Source organism: Patella vulgata, chromosome 3 (genome assembly GCF_932274485.2).
Source record: "Patella vulgata chromosome 3, xgPatVulg1.2, whole genome shotgun sequence".
NCBI classification, from domain to species: domain Eukaryota; kingdom Metazoa; phylum Mollusca; class Gastropoda; family Patellidae; genus Patella; species Patella vulgata.
This window is the reverse complement of record NC_065881.2, coordinates 80,847,849-80,861,256: the sequence shown is the minus strand read 5'-3', so window position 1 is coordinate 80,861,256 and position 13,408 is coordinate 80,847,849.

The following is a 13,408-nucleotide window of genomic DNA, read 5'->3' as shown; positions in this document are numbered from 1 at the left end:
AATGTAATTAATGGATCTACAAATAATCGTTTAGAGGCATTTACTAACTGGATAGAGTAATAAACTATGACACAGTTACTGATTTATTTCGACAACGTTTCGAAAAGTATTCTCTCAACGTTTTCGAAACGTCGCCTTAATAAATCACTAATTATTGTTCTTCCATAGCATAAGTAAGTCTTGTAATGCGTTTTCTAGTTTTGTGTTGTGTTTATGCTTTTTGTAATGCATTTTCTATTTTTGTGTTCATGATTTTTGTAATGTATTTTCTAGTTTTGTGTTTGTAATCTTTGTAATTCATTTTCTCGTTTTCTGTTTATAAGCTTTTAATGCGTTTTCTAGTTTTGTGTTTATGATCTTTAAATGCGTTTTCTAGTTTGTGTTGTGTTTATGCGTTTTGTAATGCGTTTTCTTTTTTTGTCCGGCGTGGTTCCCCCTTGTCAGTGATGCAGGACGGAGGGCCTGACAAGGACAGCTGTCTAGTCCTTCGGATGAGAGGAAAAACCGAGGTCCCGTGTATACATTGGAATGCACGTAAAAGATCCCTTGGCAGTTGGAATTCGATATAAGAGTATATTTATGCGTGTTCTAATGTGGTCTAATGTGTTTGTTATGCCTGTTCTAATGTACTTTCTGGGTTTGTTTTACGATTGTCCTAATGTACTTTGTTTATGTTTGGACAATAAATTTTTTAGTTTCGTTTTAGCCCTTTTTCTGTAAACGCAAGACTATGGCAATTTCTTCTCTTGTTAAGTATGTCTTCATGAATTATAAATCCAAATATTCTTTAGTTTGTTAGGACTTGAAATATAATCCGATGTGGCGGTTTTAGTCAGTACCCCGTTTGACTCGGTAACCGCTGTGGCCATATCCTTGACATTTTAGCAAGTTACACATACTATACAATAAAGTACTCGATAGACCAAAGAAGACCTAATAAAAATATAAGTAAACACGGTGATTCATTAATTCTAAATCCCCCCGGTACTATTTCAAGCCAGAAAGTAAGGCAATGCGTTCAATTATGTAGAAATCAGAACTAAACATGCCGATTCAAAGAATATTTCTATTAAATGTGGTAAAACTGGAACGAAATAAATGATTTAAACGATGTTTTTTGTTGATTTTATGAACATGAAACCACTGGCCTGGTTACCCGATTACACACAGATGAAGTCGAACATCATGTACACGATTCTAGCCGTGTATTGTAGAATTAGCTTTATTTGTCTAATGAGTAGCGATATAAATAACTTGAATTATTAAAGGGAGAGCCACGGTGAATCGGCGAGGGGGTAGCTTACGCACCGACCCGCTGTAGGGCCCATGTTCTGCGCGAAAGTTCCCCAGGAATTTTTAGTCTAGTTTCCCCATGTCAGTGGTGCAGGACGAGAATCTGGCAAGGAAAGGATGTTGTGTACGTGCATTTAAGCCCCATTTCATTTTTCTTTAAATGATCTATACCTCGATGACTGGGGAAATGGTATTTAATAATGATCTTATATGCTGTTATACGGAAAATAGAATTTAATAAATGAAACGATCTACGATTTAATTATTTAGTTGTCAGTGCTATCTTTCGTAGGTAAGTGGGGTGGGGTGGGTGGGGGTAGCCGAATGGTAACGCGAGTGCGTTGTATCATTAGGTCTGTCATTGAATCAAGCGGCGTGGTTTCGATTCTCCGCTTGTACGTGACAAGAAGTAGGGTCGCCTGTCCAATCTCATGTCCCCCGGTTTCCCCCCCACTGCTAAAGACCCCTACACGCTTGTAAACTATTAAAATAAATTTGAACTATTTGTTAGTCCCGAAATTACCTAGTTTGTGTCGAGTGGACGTTAAACGCCATATCTCTTTAGATAATACATCCATCATTGAGACAAGTATCATAGTAACGAATCCAAGCTTGTACGTGATAAATACTAAGGTCGCCTGTCCAACCTCGTGGGTTTCCTCCAGGTCCCCCGGTTTCCTTTCACTGCTAAAGACCCTACGCCAAAGAGAACCTTTGAGGTAAAAATGTACCATATGCTAGTCCTGAAAGTCCCTGTCCTCTGCTATATGTGGGTGAATACCTTTAACTTCTATATCGATATTCACTGGTTAATGTGTTGTAATCTGCCTTCCAGTATTACTAGACACGTATCACTCGAGTCATTTAGTTATAATTAACATGGTCTAATCATTACACACAGGACACGGAGACGTTCTAAAATATCAACATGAACATAGAATCTAGTTTCAATACACTCGATACGGTTAGATCTATTTGATAAGGCCAACTTCAAGTTTGGTCAAAGGTCACGAGATGTAAAAATGGCTAGCGCAAATCCCAAACCTAACCCTGGACCTAGCCCTAATGCTTACCCAACCTGCAATCTCTCCAACAATCACGTCCCTTAACTTTAACCTTTACATTTCAGCGACCTTGACGAAAATTGAGTTGGCCTTAACAAATAGATTTAGCCACACCAACACACTATTGTTAACCCTTTATTTTATTGCGTGGAATACGAAAGACGGGGTAACATATCAACAATAGGTTTCTAAATAAACAAACGCGTTACTCTCGGGAGACGCGGTGGCTCAGTGCTTTGACCCTTGTCAGTGGTGTAGGACGGATGGCCTGGCAAGGACCAGCGTATAGTCGTTCGGATGGACGAAAAATCACGAATAATTAACCCTGACAATTGGAATTCAATTACTGCCCGGGCTCACGGCAGTGTGTATGCCCGTCTTCATATAGAAATTAAGCCCCATGTCATAAACGCATTTACATTATCATGATCATAACATGAATCAGTAACAATCTGTCTGTCGAGTCCATTCGATATTCCATGATCCAGTACTTCTCGTGACCTTCAAATTAGGCATTTAGATAACATTAAGATCGTTAAGTTATATTCTGAAGGGGTTCGCACTGAAAGACGCCCTCTCAATCAAATAGTCCATAATTCTGTAATTGTCAGTACTTGATAAACCGGGCTACAATATGGCGGGAAACTCTATTTTCAGCATCAATTAAAACTAATGATAAAATGGCGACGTATGGTTGTAGCGATTAGGTAGCGCAACTTTTCTTTCTACGGAGGGCTGTATGAGTCGAATCAAGTCAATTTGTATAGACTGGAAACTATATCATTAAACTTTAATGTTCATGTTACCTTGCATCATGTGATCGGAATCATCCGTCGATTATTGCAACTTAACGAAACTCGCTCGAACTGCCGGGATTGTTATATAAGTTGACGAAGTAGTTAAAGTAGCTAAGTCTGTAACTCAATATCATCCACAGTCTTCGACATCAAAAACACGAATTATTTTGTCAATTTAAATCGATATTGATGTTGTGATCTTGCCATTTGCAACAAGGAACTTGAAGAACGAGGCTAGACAAATTCCACAAGTCATGTCAATCGGTGACGCCATATTCTTATCTGGAGAGCATGAGCAATACATACTACCAGTGTAGACTGGAATAAGCCTTCTCGCGCATTTCGCCGAAAATAACTGATTTGAAATTGAAGCAAAAGCGGAAACGATTGAATGCAAATTCGTTTATATACATTCATATTACGTTATTATATGCGTTGCGACCCATTTGTGTCAGTCTCTAGATCCCAAATATGAGCGATTTAGCCCCTTTAAACTACTTATCACCAGATTCATATTTGAGGGCATCATATGGTGTCTTTGTTGGAATCATAGGGAGATGTCTTTGTTGGCATCAGGTGGGATGGGGTGTGGTTATAAGGTGGAAGGGCAATCAATAAAATGAATTATAAAACCGCGTCATATTTAGATTAATTTACGATTATAATCCCTTTTCAGTGGTGATTTGAGCAACACCACCGAGGACAATTGTGCCCGTGCAGCGTCTTTTTTTCCATTTGTCAAGGGTTCTTTAATGGTTGTCGTTTATGTACTTACACCTGTATTCACGGCGACAATAATTCTTTGGTGCGCTTCACCTGTATTCATGGCGACAATAATTCTTCTGTGTTTACATTGTAAATGGCGGCGATAAATAAACTACATTCACATCTCTATTATTATTCAATATAAGAGACTTATAATTAATTCATACTGCTGGCATCCCATTGTTGTCATAATAAACCGAAAATTTGTATAAAGCAATGATAGGTGCGACAGTGTGTAGAATTGTGTAGCATTGTTGCAGTTATTGAAAGAAAATAACTTTATTTCAAGATGTCTACATTTTCATGAATAAAGGCTGTGATTTTAAAATTATTTCCTTGCGATATTGCACTGTAAAAAATATCTGTTTTTTAAAGATGGGTTCCCGCGTACAAACTGGATGATTTTATGGTATATTTGGACTAAAAACATATTCAAACTAATTAATTTGTCATAATTTTGCTTCAAATCCTTCTCAAACATTGTAATTGCGAAGGAATGTCCTGCTATAAAAATTCGTTCAAACCAGGTCATGTTTACGTCACGTGACTTACCTCTCTTAGAAGTCAGAGGAGAATTCATTGCATACATAAGACGATGTTGTCTTTAATCGCTTACTATTTATTACAAACATCGAAACCTAATTAAATTCTCGGATTATCCACTACCCGCGTCTTTTTTATCTCAGAAAGTGTTGTACGTCTAACTCTTCATAAAGTTTATCAACTTGTACATCAAGCGCTCAATGTTCGCGTGTGACCTTTGACATCACGCGTGCAGAAATTCCTAATCGTCGGGCTGTTGATTAGGGGAACCCTTACATTTTTGTTCTGTATACGCTCCATGATTTTTTTCGGGGAATCCAGTATTTTTTTAGTAAGATTGGATATCTCTACTTTCCATATATACCAAAATTACCATACTTTTATTGGAAATAACCATCCGATAAATACTTTTCTGGGAACCCATCTTTAAATCTCCACTTTTTGTTATTTGAAGGAAATTATCCGTAAGAAATATCTGTGATTTGAGATAAATAACCTGTATTTTTACCATAAAATCTGTTGTTTTAGTTGTATATCTGTATTTTGACAGAAGCGTCTGTATTTTTACATACTTTTCAGTATATTAACTGAAAGAAACTGTTTATTAACAATGTAAATTGTATTATTAATCAAAAGACCTGTAATAATCCAGAATAACTTGTATATTAACGGCACTGTTCTGTTTATTCACAACGTTATATTGTTGGATTATGGCGGTGCTGACAATGCGAAGAAAATAAATAACAGAGGGAACTCAACTATAAGATGTGAAGGTAAGTCTTCCTAATAATATGTATGTGTGAAGGCAATCTACAGCATAGATAGATACTGAGTATGTTATTGGATTTACAGACACAGTTTCGACACTGCCTGTTCTGTTTGCCGTTATTTTTTTTATCTTGTGGAAATATATGAAATCGACCATATAAACTATATTAATATGTAAGAGACGCGATGGGTCAGTGAATATGATGCTGGCTTATTAACCATTAGCCACGAAAGCTACTCTGTTTTGCAACATGTCCTCCCTTGTCAGTGATGCAAGTTGGCATTTGTTCAGTTTGGACTAACAACAGGGGCCCTGTGTGCTATTGACTGTACATTTTAAAGAACCATAAGTCCTAAACATTTATCTCCGCTGCCTTAATTGGCAAGATGTCGCCGATGGGATATCGTACTCCATGACATATGCAGGAAAGTTAACACCTTTTAATTTCATGTTTCTGTATGTGCTTCATCATTTGCAAATGGAAGAAGATATGGTAGAAAGAAATAAACGTAGCCTTCAGAAATCACAAAATTTGAAGCCATGTAAATTCATGACTGAAAAATTACATTTACAGAAAATAAATTATTTTTTACAGATGATTTTGTTTATATTTAACCAAAATATTTATGTTAAAGAACAGAAAATCTTCTGGCAACAGATTTACCAGATTTTTTCCTGTAATTTTACAGAAACATGCTATTGTGACTTAACAGAAATTTTCTGTTAAAAAACAAACAGAATAAAAATTACAGAAAAAAATCTGGTAAATCTGCTGTCAGTATTTTTCTGGTTTTTTTTCCAGAATTATTTCTTACAGTGTATGTCTGTATTTCCTTGTGGTATTCTGTATATGTGTATTTCCTTGTGGTATTCTGTATGTCTGTATTTCCTCGTGGTATTGAGTATCTGTATTTCCTTGTGGTATTGAGTATCTGTATTTCCTTGTGGTATTGTCTATGTCTGTATTTCCTTGTTTATGTCTATATTTCCTTGTCCATGTCTGTATTTCCTTGTCTATGTTTGTATTTCCTTGTGGTCTTGTCTATGTCTGTATTTCCTTGTGGTATTGTCTATGTCTGTATTTTCTTGTATCTGTCTGTATTTCCTTGTGGTCTTGTCTATCTCTGTATTTCCTTGTGGTATTGTTTCTATCTGTATTATTCAAGAAATATTCACAGGTTTACACCGGGATTATTTCTTGCGTTATGTCAGTGGCTCAGTGCTTAAGACGCGGGCTCACTAGCCAGGATTTCCCGGGTTCGATCCATTTTTGGCGCATTAGATGGATGGAATTATTTAACCTGCTTTCCCCTGATCATTGGCGCTTATAGCGTGTGCGTGAAGAAACCCTCCGGAGTGTTAGGATGTGTGCCCGTCTTCATTACCTCGATAGACGTAAATCCTATTTCATATATATAAATTATCAGAAAATCATATTCATTTTAATAAATGCAATATCTGCCTTGTAACAGTGTGATATTAATTTAAGATAAACTGTTTTAAAACACCCGACATGTTTCTGTTTAAATTAATGTGCATACCCCATCACACATGTATCGTGTTGTTTTCTATAGCTGTTTTCTGGAAGACGCTATTCGATAATGGGGGGTTGGATAGCCGAATGGTTAGTGCATGTGCGCTGTATCATAAGGTCTATCATTGAGTCAAGTACGTGAATTCGATTCCCCAGTTGTACGTGACAAGGAGTAGAGTCGCCTGTCCAACCTCGTGGGTTTTCTGCAGGTCCCCCGGTTTCCTCCCACTGCTAAAGACCCCAACGCGCAAGCAAATGATTGAGATACAATTGAACCATGTGTTAGTCCCAAAATGACCTGGTTTGTGTCGAGTGGAGGTAAGTCTTCCTAATAATATGTATGTGTGAAGGCAATCTACAGCATAGATAGATACTGAGTATGTTATTGGATTTACAGACACAGTTTCGACACTGCCTGTTCTGTTTGCCGTTATTTTTTTTATCTTGTGGAAATATATGAAATCGACCATATAAACTATATTAATATGTAAGAGACGCGATGGGTCAGTGAATATGATGCTGGCTTATTAACCATTAGCCACGAAAGCTACTCTGTTTTGCAACATGTCCTCCCTTGTCAGTGATGCAAGTTGGCATTTGTTCAGTTTGGACTAACAACAGGGGCCCTGTGTGCTATTGACTGTACATTTTAAAGAACCATAAGTCCTAAACATTTATCTCCGCTGCCTTAATTGGCAAGATGTCGCCGATGGGATATCGTACTCCATGACATATGTAGGAAAGTTAACACCTTTTAATTTCATGTTTCTGTATGTGCTTCATCATTTGCAAATGGAAGAAGATATGGTAGAAAGAAATAAACGTAGCCTTCAGAAATCACAAAATTTGAAGCCATGTAAATTCATGACTGAAAAATTACATTTACAGAAAATAAATTATTTTTTACAGATGATTTTGTTTATATTTAACCAAAATATTTATGTTAAAGAACAGAAAATCTTCTGGCAACAGATTTACCAGATTTTTTCCTGTAATTTTACAGAAACATGCTATTGTGACTTAACAGAAATTTTCTGTTAAAAAACAAACAGAATAAAAATTACAGAAAAAAATCTGGTAAATCTGCTGTCAGTATTTTTCTGGTTTTTTTTCCAGAATTATTTCTTACAGTGTATGTCTGTATTTCCTTGTGGTATTCTGTATATGTGTATTTCCTTGTGGTATTCTGTATGTCTGTATTTCCTCGTGGTATTGAGTATCTGTATTTCCTTGTGGTATTGAGTATCTGTATTTCCTTGTGGTATTGTCTATGTCTGTATTTCCTTGTTTATGTCTATATTTCCTTGTCCATGTCTGTATTTCCTTGTCTATGTTTGTATTTCCTTGTGGTCTTGTCTATGTCTGTATTTCCTTGTGGTATTGTCTATGTCTGTATTTTCTTGTATCTGTCTGTATTTCCTTGTGGTCTTGTCTATCTCTGTATTTCCTTGTGGTATTGTTTCTATCTGTATTATTCAAGAAATATTCACAGGTTTACACCGGGATTATTTCTTGCGTTATGTCAGTGGCTCAGTGCTTAAGACGCGGGCTCACTAGCCAGGATTTCCCGGGTTCGATCCATTTTTGGCGCATTAGATGGATGGAATTATTTAACCTGCTTTCCCCTGATCATTGGCGCTTATAGCGTGTGCGTGAAGAAACCCTCCGGAGTGTTAGGATGTGTGCCCGTCTTCATTACCTCGATAGACGTAAATCCTATTTCATATATATAAATTATCAGAAAATCATATTCATTTTAATAAATGCAATATCTGCCTTGTAACAGTGTGATATTAATTTAAGATAAACTGTTTTAAAACACCCGACATGTTTCTGTTTAAATTAATGTGCATACCCCATCACACATGTATCGTGTTGTTTTCTATAGCTGTTTTCTGGAAGACGCTATTCGATAATGGGGGGTTGGATAGCCGAATGGTTAGTGCATGTGCGCTGTATCATAAGGTCTATCATTGAGTCAAGTACGTGAATTCGATTCCCCAGTTGTACGTGACAAGGAGTAGAGTCGCCTGTCCAACCTCGTGGGTTTTCTGCAGGTCCCCCGGTTTCCTCCCACTGCTAAAGACCCCAACGCGCAAGCAAATGATTGAGATACAATTGAACCATGTGTTAGTCCCAAAATGACCTGGTTTGTGTCGAGTGGAGGTAAGTCTTCCTAATAATATGTATGTGTGAAGGCAATCTACAGCATAGATAGATACTGAGTATGTTATTGGATTTACAGACACAGTTTCGACACTGCCTGTTCTGTTTGCCGTTATTTTTTTTATCTTGTGGAAATATATGAAATCGACCATATAAACTATATTAATATGTAAGAGACGCGATGGGTCAGTGAATATGATGCTGGCTTATTAACCATTAGCCACGAAAGCTACTCTGTTTTGCAACATGTCCTCCCTTGTCAGTGATGCAAGTTGGCATTTGTTCAGTTTGGACTAACAACAGGGGCCCTGTGTGCTATTGACTGTACATTTTAAAGAACCATAAGCCCTAAACATTTATCTCCGCTGCCTTAATTGGCAAGATGTCGCCGATGGGATACCGTACTCCATGACATATGTAGGAAAGTTAACACCTTTTAATTTCATGTTTCTGTATGTGCTTCATCATTTGCAAATGGAAGAAGATACGGTAGAAAGAAATAAACGTAGCCTTCAGAAATCACAAAATTTGAAGCCATGTAAATTCATGACTGAAAAATTACATTTACAGAAAATAAATTATTTTTTACAGATGATTTTGTTTATATTTAACCAAAATAATTATGTTAAAGAACAGAAAATCTTCTGGCAGCAGATTTACCAGATTTTTTCCTGTAATTTTACAGAAACATGCTATTGTGACTTAACAGAAATTTTCTGTTAAAAAACAAACAGAATAAAAATTACAAAAAAAAATCTGGTAAATCTGCTGTCAGTATTTTTCTGGTTTTTTTCCAGAATTATTTCTTACAGTGTATGTCTGTATTTCCTTGTGGTATTCTGTATATCTGTATTTCCTTGTGGTATTCTGTATGTCTGTATTTCCTCGTGGTATTGAGTATCTGTATTTCCTTGTGGTATTCTGCATGTCTGTATTTCCTTGTGGTATTGAGTATCTGTATTTCCTTGTGGTATTGTCTATGTCTATATTTCCTTGTTTATGTCTATATTTCCTTGTCCATGTCTGTATTTCCTTGTCTATGTTTGTATTTCCTTGTGGTCTTGTCTATGTCTGTATTTCCTTGTGGTATTGTCTATGTCTGTATTTTCTTGTATCTGTCTGTATTTCCTTGTGGTCTTGTCTATCTCTGTATTTCCTTGTGGTATTGTTTCTATCTGTATTATTCAAGAAATATTCACAGGTTTACACCGGGATTATTTCTTGCGTTATGTCAGTGGCTCAGTGCGTAAGACGCGGGCTCACTAGCCAGGATTTCCCGGGTTTGATCCATTTTTGGCGCATTAGATGGATGGAATTATTTAACCTGCTTTCCCCTGATCATTGGCGCTTATAGCGTGTGCGTGAAGAAACCCTCCGGAGTGTTAGGATGTGTGCCCGTCTTCATTACCTCGATAGACGTAAATCCTATTTCATATAAATTATCAGAAAATCATATTCATTTTAATAAATGCAATATCTGCCTTGTAACAGTGTGATATTAATTTAAGATAAACTGTTTTAAAACACCCGACATGTTTCTGTTTAAATTAATGTGCATACCCCATCACACATGTATCGTGTTGTTTTCTATAGCTGTTTTCTAGAAGACGCTATTCGATAATGGGGGGTTGGATAGCCGAATGGTTAGTGCATGTGCGCTGTATCATAAGGTCTATCATTGAGTCAAGTACGTGAATTCGATTCCCCAGTTGTACGTGACAAGGAGTAGAGTCGCCTGTCCAACCTCGTGGGTTTTCTGCAGGTCCCCCGATTTCCTCCCACTGCTAAAGACCCCAACGCGCAAGCAAATGATTGAGATACAATTGAACCATGTGTTAGTCCCGAAGTGACCTGGTTTGTGTCGAGTGGACGTTAAATTTCTCTCTCTCTCTTCTTTTTTTGTGGGTGCAAGGGATAGCGGATAATCGTTCGGATGCGAAGAAACTCCGAGGTCCCAAGTACATATTGGCGTGCACGTAAAAGGACACTTGGCAGTTAGAATTCGATATAAGGGTAGGTCGTGGGGCCACTGTGCGGTCAACACTTCCCTCATCGCACATTGTACGGCGCATGCAAATTTCCATTAGCCCAGTTGGTGCAGAACAGCGGGATCACGTGGCTAAGTGGGTAAGACGCTAGCTCGCTAGCCTGGAGGTCGGGGGTTTGATCCCTGCATTGGCCGAGAAAGTACATCCAGATTTTCCGGCGTGGTTCTCCCTTGTCAGTGATGCAGGACGGATGGGACGAAAAACCGAGGTCCCATGTACACATTGGCGTACACGTAAAAGATCCCTTGGCAGTTGGAATTCGATATAAGAGTAGGCCATAGTGCCGCTGTTCGGGCAAAATTTCCCTCATAGCACACTGTATGGCGTATGCCCGTCTTCATTAGCCCAGGTTATGAGCAGAACAGTAGGACGTTAAACTCCATTTCATTTCATTTCATTTGGTGCAGAACAGTCGGACTTTAAACCCCATTTCGTTTCATTTCTTGTGGACAACGCTCTTCGATAATCAAACCCGAGTAAACTGTATCCAGACAGAATATTTATGTGAAAACCAGAAAGCGTTCATTTGCGTGCTGGTTTAAGTTTCGTGTGTTGTTGTTGAAGAAGAATATGATATATTAAATATTAATGAAACGATGATAATGTTATCGCGTGGATTTTTATTTATTCTCGTTAGAGGCTAAACTAGGGCATGGAGGTTAATGTCTTATCAATTAATACATCGGTCATTTTAAGACTAACATACGGTGTTTTTATTACTCTGTACAATACTTCTATTGAGAGCTTGGGAATTAACGGAATTCTGTTCTGTCCCGACTGGGCTAATAAAGACGGGCATACGTCATACAATGTTCTATGGGGGAATTTGTTTGCCCAGGCAGTGGCACCATGGCCTACTCAGAATTCCAACTACCAGTGTATACACGATACCTCGGTTTTTCGTCCCATCCGAACGACTAGACAGCTGTCCTTGCCAGACCCTCCTTCTTCCTGCACCACTGACAAATCGAGAAATGGAATGTAAAGATCATCTAAAGAGTACGAGACAGTCACGTTCTAATCAGAGATTCTGGTTCATTATAAATACCAGCTACAGGTTCGAAAAATTCATTACATTAACCTAGCTACAAATTAGTTCTTATAGTATATTACTTATCTGCCCCCCCCCCACATCAGGTAAAACGAGCCGTGGACATAACAACAATAAACCAGGGATTATAATTTAATTAATCTTTTGTTTTATTAAATGACAAACCCTGATCATTGTTATTATAAGTACTAAAACATTATTTGATACTTGTTGAATAAACTAATGTACCGTCAAGGCCGATTTTATCACTATCCTCTAGTATCTATTTTCCATAGCCGCTAAACAGAAATTTTATATTACACACGAAGTTACACCTTTAAGCAGCTAAATCTCCATTCTTTGGCACCTAGAAATGGGTTGCAACGGGTATAATAATGTAAGAGAGAGAGAGAGAGAGAGAGAGAGAGAGAGAGAGAGAGAGATGGGTTTAACGTCCACTCAACACAAACTAGGTCATTTCGGGACTAACATATGTTTTTAAAATTTTATTTCAATAATTCACTTTCGCGTAGGGGTCTTTAGCAGTGGGAGGAAACCGGAGGACCCGGAGAAAACCCACTAGGTTGGTATAATGTAATATGAATGTAATATGAATATATATTAACTGATTTACATTTAATCGTTTCTGCTTGTACTCTAATTTCTAATTAGTTTTGTTCTGCGAAGCGTTCCAATTGAATAGCAGTCTTTGGTGTCTGGTTATTTAAGTCTACTTCGGTAGTATTCCCTCCTGTGGAATAATTTAGCCTCGTTCATCCCGTAGCTTCATTACAAATGTCACTCGAAAGCATTCTGTCGCGTGATTCGTGTTCGAATTTTAAATTTTTTATTTTGTCTTAAATATTGGATATCAGAATCCCAACTTTTCACTGTAAGGTAACAATATCAATGTTGATTTACATCGACCAATATGTCGTATTTGCAATGTCGAAGACTGTGGATGATATTGAACTGTTAGAGACTTGCCTCCTGTAAAATAGGTGACAGAATCAGTTATAGTTTTTTTTTTGACATGTTCTTTCTTGATAAAATAATAATGTATGGATTTTCTTCACAAAAATGGATAAATATTATTGAATACATAACAAAAGTAAACAGTAGTGTTAATGTTGTTACAAAATGAACGGTTTTCAGAATTTATATCGGAGATTTGAGTCAAAGAATAGCGAGTTTTAAGAATGGCCATCGTTACCGACGTGAGTGTCAATGTTTACTCTCGATAAATCACTCACAGACACTGAGATTTTATAAAGAGGGCGTTAAATAAAGTGAAATGGGTTTTAACGTCCTGCTAATGAAGATGGGCATACGCCATACAATGTGCTATGTGGGAAATTTTGCCCGGGCAGCGTCACTCTTATATCGAATTCCAACTGCC